General features: G+C 39.7%; 1 protein-coding gene across 1 annotated transcript in view; it reads left to right on the plus strand.

The window, feature by feature from the left end:
- The first annotated feature begins 2,272 nt into the window (after nt 1-2,272).
- TCF3 (transcription factor 3) overlaps nt 2,273-23,210 on the plus strand; it is a 262,782-nt gene continuing 241,844 nt past the window's right edge. The window contains exon 1 of the mRNA XM_053703095.1: nt 2,273-2,472. The gene's annotated coding sequence lies outside the window, so the exon portion shown is untranslated. The remainder of the gene's footprint in view (nt 2,473-23,210) is intronic.

Genomic DNA, 23,210 nt, shown 5'->3' on the forward strand with positions numbered 1-23,210 from the left:
GGTTTTAGAGTAGGGTTGGTTGTGTGGGTGGTGGGTTTTAATCTTTGTAAATTTTTTTAAAGGTAAAAGAGCTGATTACTTTGGGGCAATGCCCCGCAAAAGGCCCTTTTAAGGGCTATTTGTAATTTAGTGTAGGGTAGGGCTTTTTTTTATTTTGGGGGGGCTTTTTTATTTTGTTAGTTTATTATTTTCTGTAATTTAGTGTTTGGTTTTTTTGTACTTTAGATAATTTTATTTAATTGTATTTAATTTAGGGAAATAATTTAATTATAGTGTAGTGTTAGGTGTAATTGTAACTTAGGTTAGGTTTTATTTTACAGGTACCTGTATTTATTTTAGCTAGGTAGTTATTAAATAGTTAATAACTATTTAATAACTATTCTACCTAGTTAAAATAAATACAAACTTGCCTGTAAAATAAAAATAAATCCTAAGCTAGCTACAATGTAACTATTAGTTATATTGTAGCTAGCTTAGGGTTTATTTTATAGGTAAGTATTTAGTTTTAAATAGGAATTATTTAGTTAATGATAGGAATTTTTATTTAGATTTCTTGTAATTATATTTAAGTTAGGGGGTGTTAGGGTTAGACAGATTTAGGGGTTAATAACTTTAGTATAGTGTCGGCGATGTTGGGGGCGGCAGATTAGTGGTTAATAAATTTAGGTAGGTGTCGGCGATGTTAGGGACGGCAGATTAGGGGTTAATAATATTTAACTAATGTTTGCAAGGCGGGAGTGTGGCGGTTTATGGGTTAATATGTTTATTATAGTGGCGGCGATGTCCGGTTCGGCAGATTAGGGGTTAAAATTTTTATTTTAGTGTTTACGATGCGGGAGGGCCTCGGTTTAGGGGTTAATAGGTAGTTTATGGGTGTTAGTGTACTTTTTAGCACTTTAGTTTAGAGTTTTATGCTACGGCGTTGTAGTGTAAAACTCTTAACTACTGACTTTAAAGTCTTGACAGGAGAGGGTGTACCGCTCACTTTTTGGCAGACTCGTAATACCGGCGCTATGCAAGTCCCATTGAAAAAAGAGGATACGCAATTTACATAAGTGGATTTGCGGTATTTCCAAGTCTGGCCAAAAAAGTGAGCGGTACACCTGTACCTGCAAGACTCTTAATACCAGCGGGTGTTAAAAAGCAGCGTTAGGACCTCTTAACGCTGCTTTTTAAACCTAACGCACAACTCGTAATCTAGCCGTATATCTATATCTATATATAGAAATATATACATATATATAAATACTTGGAATCAAATCAATGTAAATATTTGCATAGGAAATTAGCACATCTAGGCAAGTATCCCGCTTGCTTTTCCCCAGAAATTCTTAATATACAATGTTACCAATGCACAAGAGAATTGTGGGTAAGATATGCAAATTAGATATGCAAATTCTCCGTTTTTTTGCTTCAAAATACAGTTTTGACACAGCGATCCTTTTAACAGGATTATTACAGCAAACCAGAAATCACTCACTAGACAAGCCTGTTTCGTTCTTTTTGGAACTCATCAGTAGGAGATAGATTTCTGGTTGCTGCATTGGTAAATCTATTTTCATGGTTAAACCAAAATTCATTAAAATTATGGGGGGAGATAAAAAACTGAAATTAAAATCCTCCATGTCTCAAAATTAAATCAATGTAAATATTTGCATAGGAAATTAGCACATCTAGGCAAGTATCCCCGCTTGCTTTTCCACAGAACATATTCCCCTATGTGCAGAACATTGGAATGTAAGATATTAACAGTAAATACATAGTTAAAACCTTTATTAAATATAAATATTGGATAAATATGTTTTTCATGTTTTCATCTATTTATCTGCACTTATATATATGTCTATATATGTGTACATATGTATTTATGTTTTATATATGTGTAAATACATATATACACTTATAAAATGAAGAAGAAGGAGTTATTACTATAACCTTTGAAACGCGTTAGACTTTACCTTATAGGAACGGACTGATCTCACTAACCAGAAACTCTGGTGCAGTATATTTTATTGATAAGATTTTTTAATCCATCCACTGGCCACATTGGTTTGTGGATATCTGTTGCCGCATCTGTTTTTGGCTACCTGTGGCCATTCTACTACCTGTGGCTATCCAACTACACTAAATACCATACAGTGCATATATTGGATTGCACTCGTTGTGTATCGCTGTACAAATACCTCATACTTGTGAGGATTTTTGATGTAAGCAGGCATTTTTAGGAGTGAATGTATGTGAATAAAGTGTTTGATTTTTAAACAATATCACACTATTTTGGCCTTTCTTTCTTTTATATATATCGTTGATACTGCCATACTATCCTGAGAGGATCCACACTGAAAGAGGCAGAGGAAAAAGGGCTTTAACCCCCTGAAGTTTCACCTATATCCTAAGGGGCCAAGCCTAATCTACCGAGAGGGATTTCCTGATGTGCTGTTTCCTTACCTCATACGATTGAGGTTCGTTTTTGTAAGTCTGCATTCCACCCATACCCCAAGTCTCGAATTCTACAATTGTGTATATACAACATATAAGTGGTCAAGCATCTGGGACATTTAGGAATCAGCTTTCCACTCATTTTATAGTGTTTCTTTTATATGGTGTTTGATTTGCTGTGTATTCTGTATTCCATCTGTTATCTAATCACACATAGTAATTGTGTTTACCATTTTCTCTTTACAACCAGCGCTACTACATCCCTTATCACAGGCTCTTAACACACATATATATATATATATGCATACATACATAGATATCTTTAGACATGTATATGTATGTATCTCAATGCCTTTTTATTTTGGCTGCCTTTTTATTTTCTAACACCAACACTTGAGACCTCATATCTTTGGGGCCTTAAAACTTTTGTGTGCAATTTGTTTTTTTAATCATTTTTATTAGAGTTATTTTGAGTGTAACTGTACTTTGTAATGTATTTTATATGTGTTTTCTGCAACTTTTTTGTTTCGCAAAACAGTTAACCACAGCTCTGAAGACGCAGTTATCCTAGCGTAAAGCTTGATTGCGCTTAAGCGATCACATTTACTTTCAACTTGTAATACCAGCATAATTTAACCTGCGTGCAAACAATCAAGAAAACACAATATCACTTGCGTGCAAACGTTTGGGCTACACTCGTAATCTGGCCCTTAATTTTTAATGAAACTTTCTTTACCATTTCCTTTCTCATATCAATTTTTTTTTTTAAAAAGCAAAAAGAACAATTTATATTATAGCTCTTTAACTCAAAACGTTCTGGAGAACAAATACTTTGCCTCCTAAATTTTTCAGTCTTTGATCTAATTTGCAACGCAATTCAATCATATATTGGAGAGATCTTTATTCTTTTGTTCTTAGGGCACTAGGGCAACAAGCTACTCTTGTTGCAATACCAATGCCTATGTGTTTTGCACTCTTTTCCTTCCATAAGGCAGGGAGAGTCCACAACTTCATTCCTTACTGTTGGGAAATACAACACCTGGCCACCAGGAGAAGGCAAAGACACCCCAGCCAAAGGCTTAAATATCCCACCCACTTCCCCTATCCCCCAGTCATTCTTTGCCTTTCGTCACTATAGAAGGTGGCAGAGAAGTGGCAGAAGATTTGGATAGTCCTGTAATGAGTATGTTCCCTTAAATAAAGGACTGGAGTTTTAAGTAATCATGTCAACCTTTCAGTGAGAGTATTGATGAATGTTAGAGTCTGGAGATGCAGGGAAAGTTTTTCTGCTAACCCATCCAGACTGTCGCCTAACCGCTCTTGAGCAATCAGTGTTGACGAGTTTCACTGCTTGCTGTTTCACACTCAAGTCCATGTCAGAAGCACCGCTGCAAGACTGTCACACTTGAGAGACTGTGCCTGTTCCCCAGCATGGATCCTGGAGGGTAAGACCGTTTTATATATACACTTTTTCTATACAGGGTCACAATGTAATTCCTTTATGCCTCGATAGAATCAAGGGTTAATATCTCCTTCAGGGAGATTATTTGAACAGCTAGGGGTTATTTATAACTGCTTTAATGTGAGCGTTTTGGGGCTCATAAACTGTATGCTTTTGGCTTGGAACAAACAGGTTTCACTTACATATTTGAGTATTGCACAGCTCATAATAGTTTAGCTCCTTTTTAATAGCATTGGAGGTCCTGTCCTACGCTCCACGTGACCGGGTGCAGTCTTTTAATTTCTTACAATCCTGCTGCGGACATCACTCCAAAGTAGAGCTTTTTTCACTGGGTCTAGGAGGTGGTGACTGTCCCAGCCATTGGGATTACAAAGGTTTAGTTTTTTTGTATAAAGGTGTTTACTTTTTATCTGTCTTTCTGTGAATATATTTTAGCTATGGAGGACTCTGATACTACATTAGAAGGTTTCGCTCCTTCTGTACTGATTAATAATTCCTGTTTATATTGTGAGGAGGCCGTGGTTTGCCCGCCTGCTTAATTTTGTTCCATTTGCCTAAGCACTAAGAAGGGAGACAAGCCTGCTAATACTCATAGCGCTATTAGCCACCCTGAGCCGTCTACCTCTCAGGAATCTGGGTACCGAGAGATTACCACCCTTTCTACGCTACCCGCTCCACATGTAGTTCCCCGCTGCTCAACTAATCCTCCATCTGGAGGGTGCTTTTTCTGGCGGACTTTACTGCGTAGTTACAATCGGCGGTGTCTGCGGCCCTGAATGCAGGCCCTGAATGCCTTACCTTGCTCTAGCAAACGTAAGACATAAAGGTTAAACATAGTTCTCCTGACCTAGAGTCATCTATATATTTTTGTCGGATTTAGCTACTATGTCCCAGCTATCCGAGGATGAGTTAACCTCTGTAGCTTCAGAGGGTGAACTTTCTGAGTCATAGACTTTAGTTTCTAAACCTCCTTCAGTGGAGGAACCCGCCTTTAGATTTAAAATGGAGCATCTGCGTTTTTTATTAAAGGAGGTTCTGTCTACGCTAGAGGTACCAGAACTACACTCCCTGAGGAACCTAAGATCCCTAAATTAGACAGGGTTTATGAAGACAGGAAGGTCCCTCTGACTTTTCCTGTGCCAGTTAAGATGGCAAACATTATTAGTAACAAATGGGAAAGAATAGGAACTTATTTTTCCCCCTCGTCTACTTTTACAAAATTATTCCTGGTCCCTGACTCTCAATTAGATTTGTGGGTCTTCATCCCTAAAGTGGATGGCGCTATTTCTACACTGGCTAAGCGTAGTACTGTCCCTCTGGATTCTTCTTTTAGAGATCCTATGAATAAGAAAATGGAAATCTTTCTGAGGTAGATGTTTTAACATACAGGGTTTTTATTTCAACCGGCGGCAGCTGTAGCCGAGGTTGCTGGAGTAGCTATCTACTGGTGCGATACTCTGTTGGAGCTCATTGAGGTGGAGACTCCCCTCGAGGATATTCTGGAGAGAATTAAGACTCTGAGAATGGCTTACTTATTCATCTGTGACACAAATATGCAGATTATTCACATAAATGCAAAGGCTTCTGGCTTTGCGGTCCTAGCCCGCCGGGCACTCTGGTTGAAGTCTTGGTCTGCAGATATAACTTCTAAATCCAGGCTCCTTTATCTTCCTTTCAAGGGGAAGACTTTATTCAGTTCAGGGCTGGACTCCATTATTTCTACGGTTACTGGAGGGAAAGGTGCCTTCCTACCGCAGGATAAGAAAAATAGGCCTAAGGGACAGCAATTGTCTAATTTTTGTTCCTTTCTTTCTGACAAATCCCAACGACAGCAATCCTCATCCAAGTCCGAGCAGCCCAAGAGTACTTGGAAGCTGGCTCAGTCCTGGAATAAGCCCAAACAGACTAAGAAGCCCGCTGAGAATAAATCGGCATAAAGGGGCAGCCCCCGATCCGGGATAGGATTGAGTAGGGGCATTTTTAGATGCTTGGTTCCAGAATGTAAAGGATCCTTGGTTCCTGGAGGTTGTATCTTAAGGATACAGGATAGGATTCAAGTCTAATCCGTCCAGGGGCAGATTCCTTCTCTCCAGTCTGTCTACAAGACCAGAAAAGAGGGCTGCCTTTTTAGGTTGCGTATGGGATCTCTCCTCTCCCGGTACCTACAGCAGAAAGAGGTTTGGGGTTTTATTCAAACCTATTCGTGTTTTCAAAGAAGGAAGAAACTTTTCATCCAATTCTGGATCTAAAGTGCCTAAACAAGTTTCTGAGTGTTCCCTCTTTCAAGATGGAGACAATATGGTCAATACTTCCTCTGGTTTAGGAAGGACAGTTTATGACCATGATAGACCTGAAGGATGCATACCTTCACGTTCCGATACACAGGGAACATTTTCAGTTCCTGAGGTTTGCCTTTCTGGACCAGCACTTCCAGTTCATAGCTCTTCCGTTTGGCCTAGCTACTGCTCCAAGGATATTTTCTAAGGTTCTTGGAGCTCTTCTAGCCGTTGCCAGAACACAAGGTATTGCAGTAGCGCCTTACCTGGACGATATCTTGGTACAGGCACCATCTTTTTGTCTAGCAGAAGAAAATTCAGAGTCCCTTCTCAATCTTCTTTGATCACCTGGATGGAAGATAATTTTGGAAAAGAGTTCTCTTACTCCCTGGGGGCAATAAAAGACTCCATATCCATGAGAATATTCCTCACAGATCAGAGACGTTGCAAGCTAACTACTGCATGTCTTGCCCTCCAGGCCTCCTTGAGACCCTCAGTTGCTCAGTGTATGGAGGTGATCGGACTCATGGTGTCCTGTATGGACACCATTCCTTTTAATCACAGAAACTTAAACTGTATAAATCAAACACAAATATGAAAGATTCGACCGTATTAGCTGACTTGCATAAAGTCTACCATAGAAAGTACCGATCATTTCCCCATTACAAAGGACTGGAGGCCATGTGTTTCTTCTTGGAACACGTTACAGATTTTACAGAGGAATTCAAAGTTTACATAGTTAGAGTAGTAGGCTTTCTGCTGACTCACAACTTTTTTCTGTTTGAGGGGGTTTACTATCTCCAAAGATGTGGAACAGCCATGGGGGCGAAGTTCACACCCTCATATGCTAATTTATTTTTAGGCTTTTGGGAGATTTTCCACATCTTTGGGGATGGTAACCCCTACAGACGCTATATATCGCTTTATAAGCAGTACATAGACGATCTGTTATTCGTTTGGACTGGTACAGACATTCAGGCAAGAGAGTTTGTCAACTATCTTAACAAAAATTATATGGGTCTTAAGTTCACATATGAGTTTAATGCCATTAGTATTAACTCTTTGGACCTTACTCTGGAGGGTCAACCAAATGGGCATATTAAAACCAAGGCTTATAGGAAACCAATATCAGGGAACTCTGTTCTATTTGGCACTAGTTGCCACCCCAAACATGTCCCACAAGCTATAGCAAAGGGAGAGTTTATTAGACTTAAACGGAACTGCTCAGATCCTAATGATTACAGCAGACTGTCCACTGACCTGGAGAACAGACTAATACAAAGAAAATACCATCGCAATGCAGTACAAAATGTGAAAAAGTCTGTCATGAACAGATCACGGGACAGCCTTCTGAAGTCCAATCAGACAGATAAGAGAACTTTTGAAGGGGTGACTTTTGTAACTAATCATAGTAGCCAATTCCCCCAAGTCTGCGCCATAATTCAGAAACACTTTCCGATTCTGAAGGCAGATGACAGATTGATAGAAACAGTACAAAAGGGTTTAAGATGTTCATATAAAAAAGGCCCTACTTTGGGATCCATGTTATCTCCTACCATGCTACCAAGTAAAAATAAAACTAATAGTTCCTGGTTAAAACATGTTGGTATGTACAGATGTGGTCATTCAAGATGTAAACCCTGTGATTACGCTAAGATTACCTCGATGTTTTCGAGTTCTTTCACAGGGAAAGTCTACAATATCAGATCATGTACTGTACATCTAAATATGTCATCTATTTAATAGAATTTGCCCAGTGTAGGGTCCAGTACGTAGGGCTCACTTCCAGGGATGTGAACACCAGAATTAGGGAGCATTTCTCCTCCTTTAAAACTGTAAGGTCACCTACCCCTATTATACAGCATTTTGGCCTACTACATAAAGGTGACATGACCTCTTTTTCTTGGTGTGCTATTAAAAAAATCTGTAAACCCAAAAGAGGGGGCAATATTGATCACATCCTGGAAAAGAGAGAAGCATACTGGATTTTCACACTGGGTACCAGGGTACCTAAGGGATTAAATTCTAAATATATCATGAATATATGGGAAAAGTAGTCCAGTGACAGATTTGATTAATGTTATGTTGTCTGGAAGCAGATGGATTCTGACAAGATTCTGTCTCGAGGTTAATGCCATCAATGGCTTTCCTATACCCTCATAGGAGTTACAGTTATATCTGCTTTTATATCTTTAGTGGTAACCTCAATTTATCATATATTTCAATAATTACTGTAATTATGTTATCTACGATTGATTTGCAATAACAAGTTTATTATTATTATTATTATTCTGTTTATTCACAGGTATGCTAAACTATTATAATTATTACATACATACTATATTCTATGTCCATTGTACATTTATTCTAATCACGGTTATATTCCTTCCTGTATTCCATTGGGGTGGTCTTACTCATCAACGGTTTATTAGTTGTATGAAGAGGGTGCGTTTTCAGTTTTAACCTGTCAGGTTTCAAGTACTAGTATTTTAACAGGTGTGACACACAGGTACTACAGGCTATGACTACGGCTGCAAGTCGAAACGCTGAAGCCAATAGTGCCACACCACTTCACTTCGTTTATTTGTTTGTATGGTGTTGTTTGCCTTTCCTTGTGAACTTTTAACTGGATATGAATAAATTTTGATTTTACTGCAACCCAGCGGATCCCCCGTTTTTCTTTCAACTCATCATTCCTTTTGCCAGATTTCATCTCAGACCCTTACAACTATGCATGCTGAAAAAAATGGAAAGGCGACCATTCACATCTGCCTCAACAGATTGTGCTGGGCAACCTGTCGAGAGACTCGCTCTCCTGGTGGCTCTGTCAAGAATATCTGTCCCAAGGCACGGGCTTCTTGAGACCGTCCTGGGAGATTGTGACTACGGACGCAAGCCTTTCCGGCTAGGGAGCCATTTGGGGTGCCAAGAAGGCACAAGGACTGTGGACTCAGGAGGAGTCCTCCCTTCCGATCAATATATTGGAACTCCGGGCAATCTTCAATGCCTTGAAGGCTTGGCCCCTTCTGGGTTTGTCCCAGTTTATCAGATTAAAATCAGACAATATAACCTCAGTTGCCTACATCAACCATCAGGAAGAAACGAGAATTTCCTTGGCGTGGGTGGAGTCTCACAGATTACGCTATCGGCGATCCACATTCTGGGTGCAGACAACTGGAAAGCGGACTTCCTCAGCAGGCAATCCTTTCACCCGGGGGAATGGTCTCTCCACCCTGAGTTGTTTGCAGAGATATGCAGCAAGTGGGGGATGCCAGAGATAGATCTCATGTCATCCCGCCTCAATACCAAGCTACCCAGGTATGGGTCGAGTGATCCTCAGGCAGAATTTATAGATGCCTATCATACCATGGAGGTTCAGACTCATAAACCTTTTTCCTCCAATACAGCTTCTCCCTCGTGTGGTGGCTTGCATCAAGCAGGAGCAAGCATCAGTGATTCTGATTGCTCCATCGTAGCCACGAAGGACGTGGTTTGCGGATCTGGTGGGGATGTCCTCATCTCCTCAGTGGAGGTTACCTTGTTGCAGAGATCTGCTGATAAAGGGTGCCTTCGTTCATCAAAATCTAGATTCTCTGAGGCTGGCTGTGTGGAGATTGAAAGATTAGTCTTAGCCAAGAGAGGGTTCTCTGAGAGTGTTATCGACACTCTTGTTCAAGCTCGCAAGCCAGTTACTCATTGTATCTACCATAAAGTGTGGAGGACTTACTTGTTCTGGTGTGAAGAGCGTGGATTTTTCTGGCATAAGGTTAAGGTTGCCAGAATTGTATCTTTTCTCCAGGATGGACTGAAGAAGGCTCTATCAGCTAGTTCCCTGAAGGGACAGATATCGGCCCTGTCGGTGTTACTGCACAAGAGATTGGCTGAGCTTCCGGATGTGCAGTCCTTTGCTAATACTCTGACTAAGATCAGACCTGTGTTTAGATCTAGAGCTCCGCCTTGAAGCCTAAATCTTTTTCTTAGTCTTTTGCAGCAGGCTCCGTTTGAGCCTATGCATACTGTTGACATTAAATTGTTATCTTGGAAGGTTCTTTTTTTTGCTGGCTATTGCCTCTGCACGCAGAGTTTCTGAGATTTCTGCTTTACAGTGTGACTCTCCTTGTCTTGTTTTCCATGCTGATAAGGCGGTTTTACATACCAAATTAGGGTTCCTCCCTAAGGTGGTGTCGGATTGTAACATTTATCAAGAAATTGTTGTTCCTTCCTTGTGTCCTAATCCTTCTTCAGCGAAGGAACGCTTGCTTCACAATCTGGATGTGGTTCGTGCCTTGAAGTTCTATCTTCAGGCTACTAAGGAATTCAGACAAACTTTCTCTTTGTTTGTCATTTATACGGGGAAACGTAAGGGGCAGAAGGCTACTACGACTTCCCTATCTTTCTGGTTGAGGAGTGTCATGCACTTAGCTTAGGAGACAGCGGGGCAACAGCCTCCTAAGAGGATAACGGCTCATTCCACTAGAGCAGTGGCTTCCTCCTGGGCTTTTAAGAATGAAGCTTCTATGGATCAGATTAGTAAGGCGGCTACCTGGTCCTCCTTACACATTTTTTCTACATTTTACAAGTTTGAGCTTTCGGGAGAACAGTTTTGCAGGCTGTGGTGCCCTCATAATAGGGTCCGCCTCTTTTTTTCTTCCCTCCCGTTATTCATTCAGTGTCCTCTGGAGCTTGGGTATAGTTTTCCCAACAGTAAGGAATGAAGTTGTGGACTCTCCCTGACAGGAAGGAAATTAATTTATCTGGTAAGCATAAATTATGTTTTTCTAGTACATCTTTGTTTGCTTTTTTCTGTCCCTAAACATATCATTCTTGCATTCACATATTAATATTAATATGGTAGGGTTATATTGCAATATATTCAGAAACCAGAGAACACAGAGAGGAACCATACATCCCTCTACTATGTGACCAGAGAATCTTGATCTGTAATGGAGTCCAAGAAGTCAGGTAGAAAACGTATTTATATGTTAAACACTACAGTTAGGGTTGCCACCTTAGCCATGTTTTCCTGGACACTTATGAGTTGTACATGCTGCAGGGTGTGCAGGTAGGAACATGATTTTCAACCCTGGACAGCACACAAATAGTGATACTGAGCAGCACTATTCATGTTCCTCTCTGCACACCCTGCAGCATGTATAACTCATAAGTGTCCAGTAAAACATGGCTGAGGTGGCAACCCTACACTACAGGTAGGCAGTCAAAACGTGGATAAACACTACTCTGTGTGGCTGACAGAAAAAGGTTAAACCCTGGTCTATATGTGGTTCACTGAAGGTGTTAATCTCTACTCCCATTGTTTGACAAAAATGAGTTAGCAGCTGCTCACTAGTGAAAAATATATACACTACTGGGCAAAGGTTTTAGGCAGGTGTGAAAAATATTGTAAAGTAAGAATGCTTTCACAAATAGAAATATTAATAGTTTATTTTATCAGTTAAAGGGACAGTCAAGTCCAAAAAAACTTTCATGATTCAGATAGAGCATGCAATTTTAAAAAACTTCCCAATTTACTTTTATCACCAATTTTGCTTTGTTCTCTTGGTATTCTTAGTTGAAAGCTAAACCTAGGAGGTTCATATGCTAATTTCTTAGACCTTGAAGACTGCCTCTAATCTGAATACATTTTGACCACTAGAGGGCATTAGTTCACATGTTTCATATTGATAACATTGAGCTCATGCACGTAAAGTGACCTAGGAGTGAGCACTGATTGGCTAAACTGCATGTCTGTCAAAAGAACTGAAATAAGGGGGCAGTCAGCAGAGGCTTAGATACAAGATAATTACAGAGGTAAAACGTGTATTATTATAACTGTGTTGGATATGCATAACTGGGGAATGGGTAATAAAGGGATTATCTTTCTTTTTAAACAACAAAAATTCTGGTGTTGACTGTGCCTTTAACAAAATGCAAAGTGAGTGAACAGAATAAAAAATCTAAATCAAATCAATATTTGCTGTGACCACCCTTTGTCTTCAGAACAGCATTAATTATTCTAGATATACTTGTGCAAAGTCAGGGTATTTGTAGGCATATAGTCAGGTGCATGATTCCACAATTATACCAAACAGGTGCTAGCAATCCTCAATTTAATATGTAGGTTAAAACACAATCATTATCTGACATCAAAACACCTGTGCAGGAGGAATACAATTGGGCGAGGAACTGCCAAATTCTGCTAACAAGGTGAGGTTGCTCAAGCCAGTTTAAAGAGACATGAAACCCAACATTTTTCTTTCATAATTCAGATAGAGGATTCAATTAAAAAAAATGTCCAATTCCCTTCTATTATTAAATTTGCTTTATTCTCATGTTATTCTTTGTTGAAGAGATACCTAGGTGGGTAGCGTGCATGTGCTTGAAGCACTACATGACAGGAAATAGTGCTGCCATCTAGTGCTCTTGCTAATGTATATTATTGTTGCAAAACTGCTGCTATATAGTGTTGCAGACACATGCACACTCCTTGGGTTACATACCTGCTTTTCAACAAAGGATAACAAGAAAACAAAGACAATTTGATAATAGAAATAAATTGGAAGTTGTTTAAATTTGCATGCTCTATCTGAATCATGAAATAAATGTTTTGGGTTTTATGTACCTTTAATGTGAAGTCATACACAATGGCACAGCAACAAGACACAATGTAGTTACACTGCATCAGCAAGGTCTCTCACAAGCAGAAATTTTAAGTCTGGTGAACTGCTTGTCGGCCGCTAGCAGGGGGTGTAAATCAACCCAATCATATTCGATCGGGTTGATTGCTGTTCGCCGCCTCAGAGGCACGGACATGTTAAGGAGCAGTGGTCTTAAGACTGCGGCTTCTTAACTGCTGTTTCTGGTGAGCCTGAAGGCTCATGTGGAAACAGCTTCATTGGAGCCAATTAACCGCTTGGTAAATCGGCCCCAAAGGGTGGTTACACCAAATACTTTTTTGATTTAGATTTTTCTTCTGTTCACTTACTTTGCATTTTGTTAAACTGATGAAAAAAATAATATTTCTATTTTTAAAGCATTCTTACTTAACAGTATTTTTTCACACCTGCCTAAAACTTTTGGGTGCAGATTTGCAGCACACTCTTTATTCGATGTTTGAAATACTCTCTTGATGAGCAGTTCATACCTTTTGCTCACTGGCTAACACAGACAGCTCCTATAGTAAAAGTTGGTTTATTCAGTAGATAAATATCTATTTTTGAGAAAACAAAACACTTTTAGAAGGAACAAATGATTTTTGAGTATCACGGCCATTTAAACTCGGGAAATGCGGAATTTGGGGTCATTATTATGCTGCAGAATAAATTGTGGGCCAACCAGATGCCTCCCTGATGGTACTACATGATGGATAAGTATCACCTTGTACTTCTCAGCATTGAGGAGACCATATATTCTGACAAAATCCTGAAATTCAGTTGCCCCAAACTTGCAAGAATCCATCACTGTTGACTGCATTTGTGTCAGGGTACCAGGAACCAGACAGAGACGTGAAATGCTAAATTAATCAAACTTTTATTAAAAAAATAACAACAGCAAAATATTACAAGTCCAAAAACCAAAAATGACATGCCAGGAGTCAAAGTCAGAGCAGATAGTCTGACGAGCCGGGTCAGGAACCAAAGCGAGTAGTCAGATTAGCTGTGGTCAGGAACACGAGACAATGCAAGAGAAATGGCAAACAGGAATAAGGCAGTTAAATAGTGATGACATCATCATTCTGGGACTGAAACCTGTCTCTCACTGATGATGTTCTCCAGTTTGGCCATAAGAGGGAGCCTGGGATTAGTGAGGAGTGTTACACACTCTGCTACAAGCAAGGAGAGAACACAGGTAAATCTAAAATGGCAGCTAAGATTAAAAGCTGCAAATAACTAGTAAAGTCAAGGTGAAACCCTGACAATTTATTCTTGTACCCCTCTCCAGCCCTTAGGAGAAGAAACGGCTTTCTGCTACAGCCAAATATGTCAGACTTTGACTCATCCATATTTTTACATATAAGTTATATACTTGTTGAATCATGCACCTGACTATATGCCGACAAAATCCCTAACCATTTGGATGTTTGTAACAACCTACCTGCCAAGTTCCTTAAAAAAACTCTGTGCAAGTGTACCTAGAAGAATTGATGCTGTTTTGAAGGCAAAGAAAATATTGATTTGATTTAGATTTTTCTTCTGTTCACTCACTTTGCATTTTGTTAATTGATAAAATAAGCTATTAACATTTCTATTGTTAGAAGCATTCTTACTTTTGCACAGTATTATATACAAAGCTAATATATGCTACAATGGGTGGAGATAGGGGGTTTTGGTGGACGGTAGAGTTCTCCATGTCTAGAACAGCGCCAAAAGCTAAACACCCCTCTGGTGAGTATGCTTATGATAAAGTTTAAAATGCACTGAAGTGAATTTTCAAATTCAATCTTTATGTTCTTTTCAGTGAAATGAAAATAGGTAGTTGTAGTCTTCTCCCCCCCCCCCCCCAAGAAAAAGGAATAAAAGGGACATAGAACATGTACTACTGGGAGTAAGCTGCATATTGGTGGTTATACGCATTTGCCACTTGTCATTGGCTCATTAGATGGAGCTGACTGTCAATCACAATTATTTAGAACAGCTTATTAAATGATTTAACACAAATAATCCCCATAGACTAATAGTGAATCCTGTAAAAGACTGATTAGATAAAAAATGTAAATGATTGTGATTGACTCCATAGTTAAATGCAAGCAGCAGTGAAATAATACAATTATCTAACACAAAGAAGGCCAACTGGCGGCCCAAGGGCTACATGTGGTCCTTGGCAGTACATTTTGCGTCACTTCAGGAAAAGAAGAACAAACATGTGTCATTGTTTTTGTGGCCCTAGAAAAAAGCATAACCAAAAATGTGTGCTTTGGGGTGACCACGCCTTATAAGAACACTTTTTGTACTTTTATGAACCATCCATAAATATACAAAAGAAAATAAACTGTTTATTAAAGTCAATTAATAGTGATTAGCTGACTTTTTAAGTGCTCAGTACCAATAAAATCACTCTTTAAACGCTCTTACATAACAAAAACTTATGGTTTAGTGCTACCAAAACTGAATACTTTGAAAAACATAAAGTTTAAATTTCAATTTGATTTAGTAATGTGAAACCTCATATAAAGACGTGTGTGTGGGGGGGGATTCCGACTTCAGAATTCAAAAATGAAAGTTGTGTGTAAGAAATGCTAGAAAGAATCCTGTTCAAATGCCACCCAATGAGTCAGTCAAGTACAGTTCATAACTACACCGGCTGAAGTTCACCTTGTCATAGTCACTAAACCCAATATCCACAATCTTGTTTTAATAACAAATGAAATAGTAATCTCACCTCACACTTCAAAACAGGTGTTTTCATTTCACTGAGTGTCACTATGTTTTCACACTGCATTCTCCAAGTTCCAACGTACATGACAGTATGTGAATCTAAAAAGAAAAATGTGAATAATGAAGTCCCAACAGATTTTAATTGTGGAGATCCATGTAATACATGTTTATTCTTTCATAAATAAAATGTGTTTTTATAATGTTCCTTTTTATTATTTATTTCTATTTTAGGCAGGTTCACATTAGATCAATGTCATATTAGAATTCTAATAGACTTTACACAAGATACCACCTATCACCAATGAAAATATTGAATTCTCTCTCTGCTCATGCAGCTGTTGAACCCAATGACACCAGACCTAGGGTTGAAAGGTGACCAGCATTAAACCAAACAATCCAGTATTTCATTTGGCTGTCCAGTAAAATATGATAAAAAATGGACACATTTTCTTTTTTATTATGTAATGATTTGAGTTTATATCACACTTCCCAGAGAGGCCAAAAAAAATGTAACCTATGTTATCAAACTTTTGCAAATTGCCTAAATGAGCTATTTGATTTGCAACATTTTAAAAACCGAGGTTACACAATTTGCGTTTTGGCCTTTCCTTTAGGGAGTGTGGGACAAGCACAATTGTTTAACATAAATGCTGAACATGACATTATCCACCTATCTCTTTTGTTTGCCAAGTCTTTATGTAATTTACCTCTGAAAATGTAGATTTTCTATTTCTCAGAATGGAAACTGCTGGCTCCTCAGCACTAACCCTGCTACACATCTTTCCCTAACTGGTAGACATGTTGATTCGTCAACTTTGCAAGCCGCAGAATGCAATAGAAACGGATGCTTGCCTTCTTCTTAACAAAGCTGCCGAATGCACACGTCTACTAACTGGCTTTAACTGATAACTTAAAAACCGTGCACTTTATACCAACATTATGACAGTGCTGGTTATCTTTATTGACTTCAGATTAGTTCCTCCAAATAAGGTAAAGTAATGGGTGAAGTTTGGTTATTGAAGAACTGGGGATAGGTGGGAGAAAAAAAGCGCTGGATATAATCACCAAAAGTAAGCAACAAGTATTATAAAATTGCTAAAATTATTTATAAGTAGTAAATAAAAAAGAAAAAACAAGTTGCGCTATTGCAAGGAACCTAATCATCTAAAAGCTAAAACATATAGAGAGTGATATAGAGAAATAGGTACAATTTAATCAATATCTATATAAAAATATTTGGGCATATCAAAAAGAAGATCACATAAAAATCACACAGAGTAAATCACAATAGTTAAAATCACAATAAAATAATATACATTCTTGAGATCCTTACAAGTGTTTGTAATGTAGTTCACAAACAAGAGGATATCCATATGTATGGGGTCCCTGTTACTACAGATTGTAACCACAGCTTATATCATACCACTGAGACAACTTTTTTGTCTTTATTTGCAGCCGGTTTTGATTACTGTTACGGACTTGGGGGGAGACACTCAATCTGTGGTTATAATCTGTGGTAACAAGGACCCCATACATCCTCTTGTTTGTGAGCTACATTACAAACACTTATAAAGATCTCAAGAATTGTTGAGAGCGCACACAATATATGTATATTATTTTATTGGGATTTTAACTATTGTGATTTACTCTGTGTGATTTTTATGTGATATTCTTTTTTATATGCCCAAATATTTTTAGATAGATATTGATTAAATTGTACCTATTTCTCTATATCACTCTCCATATGTTTTATCTTTTGGATGATTAGGTTAATTCCAATAGTGCAACTTGTTTTTTCTTTTTTATTGAAGAACTGGAACAAACAAGAGGTTAATGTGTTTTAAAAATGTTTAGACTTGGCCGTCAATCATCCCGATCGTATCGGATCGGGATGATTTTAGTCCACCACCTAAAAGAAGTTAAGAAGCAGCGGTCTTACAACTGCTGCTTCTTAAAGGGACATAAAACCTATTTTTTTTTTCTTTTGTGATTTAGGTAGAACATACAATTTGAAAAAACTTTCCAGTTTACTTCTATTATCAAATTTGTTTCATTCTCTTGGTATCATTTGTTGAAGGAGCAGCAATACACTACTGGTTGCTAACTGAACACATGGGTGAGCCAATGACAATCAGTATATATATGCAGCCACCAATCAGCAGCTAGAACCTAGGTTCTTTGCTGCTCCTGAGCTCACCGAGATAAACCTTTCAGCAAAGCATAACAAGAGAAGGAAGCAAAAATCAAAATTAAATAATAGAAGTAAATTAGAAAGTTGTTTAAAAATGTATGCTCTGGCTAAATCATGAAAGAACATTTTTGGGTTTCATGTCCCTTTAACTTCCGTTTCTGGCGGACCATCCACTGCTTAATAAATCGACCCCCAAGTCTAAAAAGAAAGTCATAAGAAGGGTAAGAAAATGGTGAATTTGGAGATGAACCAAAAAAATATTACCTCACAAAAAATGCCCTCTCTTCTTGGCTCACCATAATTTGAATTCACCAAAGTTAAAAAAGAAGTAAAGACAAATGTAAAAATAGATTTTTATTTTACTCTAGACAGTATTTGTTTCCTTTAAAAATAACTGGATCTGCAGGGGACCAACAATGCAGTTTGTAGTGTTCTTGTGCAGCTTATAGGTACTACACATAAAGAGTCTCTCAAGTAAGGATGAATCCGTGGGCTGGATACACCTTTCAAGAGAAAACAGAATTTATGCTTACCTGATAAATTACTTTCTCTTGCGGTGTATCCAGTCTTTAAAAGAGACAATAAAGTGTTTTATTTGCATCAGAAAGTAATCATTGTATTGCAGAAGATCAGTATTAAAAAAAACAGAATTTATGCTTACCTGATAAATTACTTTCTCTTGCGGTGTATCCAGTCCACGGATTCATCCTTACTTGTGGGATATTCTCATTCCCTACAGGAAGTGGCAAAGAGAGCACACAGCAGAGCTGTCCATATAGCTCCCCCTCAGGCTCCACCCCCCCCCCCCAGTCATTCGACCGACGGTTAGGAGAAAAAGGAGAAACCATAGGGTGCAGTGGTGACTGTAGTTTAAACAAAAAAATTTAACCTGACTTAATTGCCAGGGCGGGCCGTGGACTGGATACACCGCACGAGAAAGTAATTTATCAGGTAAGCATAAATTCTGTTTTCTCTTGCAAGGTGTATCCAGTCCACGGATTCATCCTTACTTGTGGGATACCAATACCAAAGCTTTAGGACACGGATGAAGGGAGGGAACAAGACAGGTAACCTAAACGGAAGGCACCACTGCTTGCAAAACCTTACTCCCTAAAATAGCCTCCGAAGAAGCAAAAGTATTGAATTTGTAAAATTTGGCAAACGTATGCAGTGAAAACCAAGTCGCTGCCTTACAAATCTGTTCAACAGAAGCCTCATTCTTGAAGGCCCAAGTGGAAGCCACAGCTCTGGTGGAATGAGCTGTAATTCTTTCAGGAGGCTGCCGTCCAGCAGTCTCATAAGCCAATCGGATGATGCTTTTCAGCCAGAAGGAAAGAGAGGTAGCAGTCACTTTCTGACCTCTCCTCTTACCAGAATAGACAACAAACAAGGATGATGTTTGTCTGAAATCTTTAGTTGCTTGTAAATAGAATTTTAAAGCACGAACCACATCAAGATTGTGTAACAGACGTTCCTTCTTTGAAGTTGGATTAGGACACAGAGAAGGAACAATTATTTCCTGGTTAATATTCTTGTTAGAAACAACCTTAGGAAGAAAACCAGGTTTGGTACGCAAAACTACCTTATCTGTATGGAACACCAGATAGGGTGAATTACACTGCAAAGCAGACAATTCTGAAACTCTTCGAGCAGAAGATATAGTTACCAAAAACAAAACTTTCCAAGATAATAACTTAATATCTATGGAATGTAAAGGTTCAAACGGAACCCCTTGAAGAACTGAAAGAACTAAATTTAGACTCCATGGAGGAGCCACAGGTTTATAGACAGGCTTGATTCTAACTAAAGCCTGTGCAAACGCTTGAACGTCTGGTATTTCTGCCAGGCGCTTGTGTAACAGGATAGACAGAGCAGATATCTGTCCCTTTAAGGAACTAGCTGACAATCCTTTCTCCCATCCTTCTTGGAGAAAGGACAATATCCTGTGAATCCTAATCTTACTCCACGAGTAACCCTTGGATTCACACCAACAAAGATATTTGCGCCATATCTTATGGTAAATCTTCCTGGTGACAGGCTTTCTAGCCTGGATCAGAGTATCTATAACTGATTCAGAGAACCCACGCTTAGCTAGAATTAAGTGTTCAATCTCCAAGCAGTCAGTTGCAGAGAAACTAGATTTGGATGCTTGAATGGACCCTGTATTAGAAGATCCTGCCTCGATGGCAGCTTCCATGGTGGAACAGATGATATGTCCACTAGGTCTGCATACCAAGTCCTGCGTGGCCACGCAGACGCTATCAGAATTACCGAAGCCTTCTCCTGTTTGATTCTGGCTACTAGCCGAGGGAGAAGGGGAAACGGTGGAAAGACATAAGCTAGACTGAAGGACCAAGGCGCTACTACAGGGAGTGCAGAATTATTAGGCAAGTTGTATTTTTGAGGATTAATTTTATTATTGAACAACAACCATGTTCTCAATGAACCCAAAAAACTCATTAATATCAAAGCTGAATAGTTTTGGAAGTAGTTTTTAGTTTGTTTTTAGTTATAGCTATTTTAGGGGGATATCTGTGTGTGCAGGTGACTATTACTGTGCATAATTATTAGGCAACTTAATAAAAAACAAATATATACCAATTTCAATTATTTATTTTTACCAGTGAAACCAATATAACATCTCAACATTCACAAATATACATTTCTGACATTCAAAAACAAAACAAAAACAAATCAGTGACCAATATAGCCACCTTTCTTTGCAAGGACACTCAAAAGCCTGCCATCCATGGATTCTGTCAGTGTTTTGATCTGTTCACCATCAACATTGCGTGCAGCAGCAACCACAGCCTCCCAGACACTGTTCAGAGAGGTGTACTGTTTTCCCTCCTTGTAAATCTCACATTTGATGATGGACCACAGGTTCTCAATGGGGTTCAGATCAGGTGAACAAGGAGGCCATGTCATTAGATTTCCTTCTTTTATACCCTTTCTTGCCAGCCACGCTGTGGAGTACTTGGACGCGTGTGATGGAGCATTGTCCTGCATGAAAATCATGTTTTTCTTGAAGGATGCAGACTTCTTCCTGTACCACTGCTTGAAGAAGGTGTCTTCCAGAAACTGGCAGTAGGACTGGGAGTTGAGCTTGACTCCATCCTCAACCCGAAAAGGCCCCACAAGCTCATCTTTGATGATACCAGCCCAAACCAGTACTCCACCTCCACCTTGCTGGCGTCTGAGTCGGACTGGAGCTCTCTGCCCTTTACCAATCCAGCCACGGGCCCATCCATCTGGCCCATCAAGACTCACTCTCATTTCATCAGTCCATAAAACCTTAGAAAAATCAGTCTTGAGATATTTCTTGGCCCAGTCTTGACGTTTCAGCTTGTGTGTCTTGTTCAGTGGTGGTCGTCTTTCAGCCTTTCTTACCTTGGCCATGTCTCTGAGTATTGCACACCTTGTGCTTTTGGGCACTCAAGTGATGTTGTTGAAATATGGCCAAACTGGTGGCAAGTGGCATCTTGGCAGCTGCACGCTTGACTTTTCTCAGTTCATGGGCAGTTATTTTGCACCTTGGTTTTTCCACACGCTTCTTGCGACCCTGTTGACTATTTTGAATGAAACGCTTGATTGTTCGATGATCACGCTTCAGAAGCTTTGCAATTTTAAGAGTGCTGCATCCCTCTGCAAGATATCTCACTATTTTTGACTTTTCTGAGCCTGTCAAGTCCTTCTTTTGACCCATTTTGCCAAAGGAAAGGAAGTTGCCTAATAATTATGCACACCTGATATAGGGTGTTGATGTCATTAGACCACACCCCTTTTCATTACAGAGATGCACATCACCTAATATGCTTAATTGGTAGTAGGCTTTCGAGCCTATACAGCTTGGAGTAAGACAACATGCATAAAGAGGATGATGTGGTCAAAATACTCATTTGCCTAATAATTCTGCACTCCCTGTAGAGCATCTATCAATGCCGCCTTGGGGTCCCTGGACCTGGATCCGTAAAGGGGAAGTTTGGTGTTCTGACGGGACGCCATCAGATCCAATTCTGGAATGCCCCATAGCTGGGTCAGCTGAGCAAAAACCTCCGGGTGGAGTTCCTACTCCCCCGGGTGAAAAGTCTGACGACTCAGAAAATCCACCTCCCAGTTGTCTACTCCTGGGATATGATTCTAATGCCCAGGGATCTGGGACATCTCTTGCCCAAGCCTGAGCAAAGAGAGAGAGTCTGCCCCCTACTAGATCCGGTCCCGGATCGGGGGCTACCCCTTCATGCTGTCTTAGTAGCAGCCGCAGGCTTCTTGGCCTGTTTACCCTTGTTCCAGCCCTGCAAAGGTTTCCAGGTTGCTTTGGGCTGTGAAGCGGTACCCTCTTGCTTTGCGGTTGCAGAGGTTGAAGCAGGGCCGCTCCTGAAGTTGCGAAAGGAGCGAAAATTAGCCTTGTTTTTGGCCTTAAACGGTCTATCTTGCGGGAGGGCATGGCCCTTTCCCCCAGTGATATCCGAAATAATTTCTTTCAACTCGGGGCCGAAAAGGGTCTTTCCCTTGAAAGGAATATTTAGTAATTTTGTTTTGGACGACACGTCAGCCGACCATGATTTGAGCCAAAGCGCTCTTCGCACCATAATGGCAAAACCAGAATTTTTCGCTGCTAACTTAGCTAATTGTAAAGCGGCATCTGTGATAAAAGAATTAGCCAGCTTTAGAGCATGAATTCTATCCATGACTTCGTCATATGAAGTCTCCCTCTGGAGCGACTCCTCCAGCGCCTCAAACCAAAAAGCCGCTGCAGTAGTTACAGGAATAATGCAGGCAATCGGTTGAAGAAGGAAACCTTGTTGAACAAATATTTTCTTTAGTAAACCTTCTAATTTTTTATCCATAGGATCTTTGAAAGCACAACTGTCTTCTATTGGTATGGTTGTGCGCTTGGCTAGTGTTGAAACTGCTCCCTCTACCTTAGGGACCGTCTGCAACGCGTCCCGTCTCGGGTCAGTTATGGGGAACATTTTCTTAAAGATAGGGGGGGGGGGGACAAAAGGTACACCTGGTCTATCCCACTCCCTAGTCACAATATCCGCTACCCTCTTAGGGATTGGAAATGCATCAGTGTATACAGGGACTTCTAAAAATTTGTCCATTTTACACAATTTCTCTGGGACCACCATGGGGTCACAATCATCCAGCGTGGCTAGTACCTCCTTAAGCAGTACGCGGAGGTGTTCCAGCTTAAATTTAAATGCTAAAGAATCTGATTCTGCCCGCTGAGAAACCTTTGTTAGAGCGGCAAAGAGAATGACTGGGGGGGCGGAGCCTGAGGGGGAGCTATATGGACAGCTCTGCTGTGTGCTCTCTTTGCCACTTCCTGTAGGGAATGAGAATATCCCACAAGTAAGGATGAATCCGTGGACTGGATACACCTTGCAAGAGAAATAAGGGATTTAAAAGGATTTTGTCATTTTACTACACAAATTTGCATTGTTTTGCAGTCAAAGACATACCAC

The sequence above is a fragment of the Bombina bombina genome, chromosome 2, assembly GCF_027579735.1.
Source record: "Bombina bombina isolate aBomBom1 chromosome 2, aBomBom1.pri, whole genome shotgun sequence".
NCBI classification, from domain to species: Eukaryota; Metazoa; Chordata; class Amphibia; order Anura; family Bombinatoridae; genus Bombina; species Bombina bombina.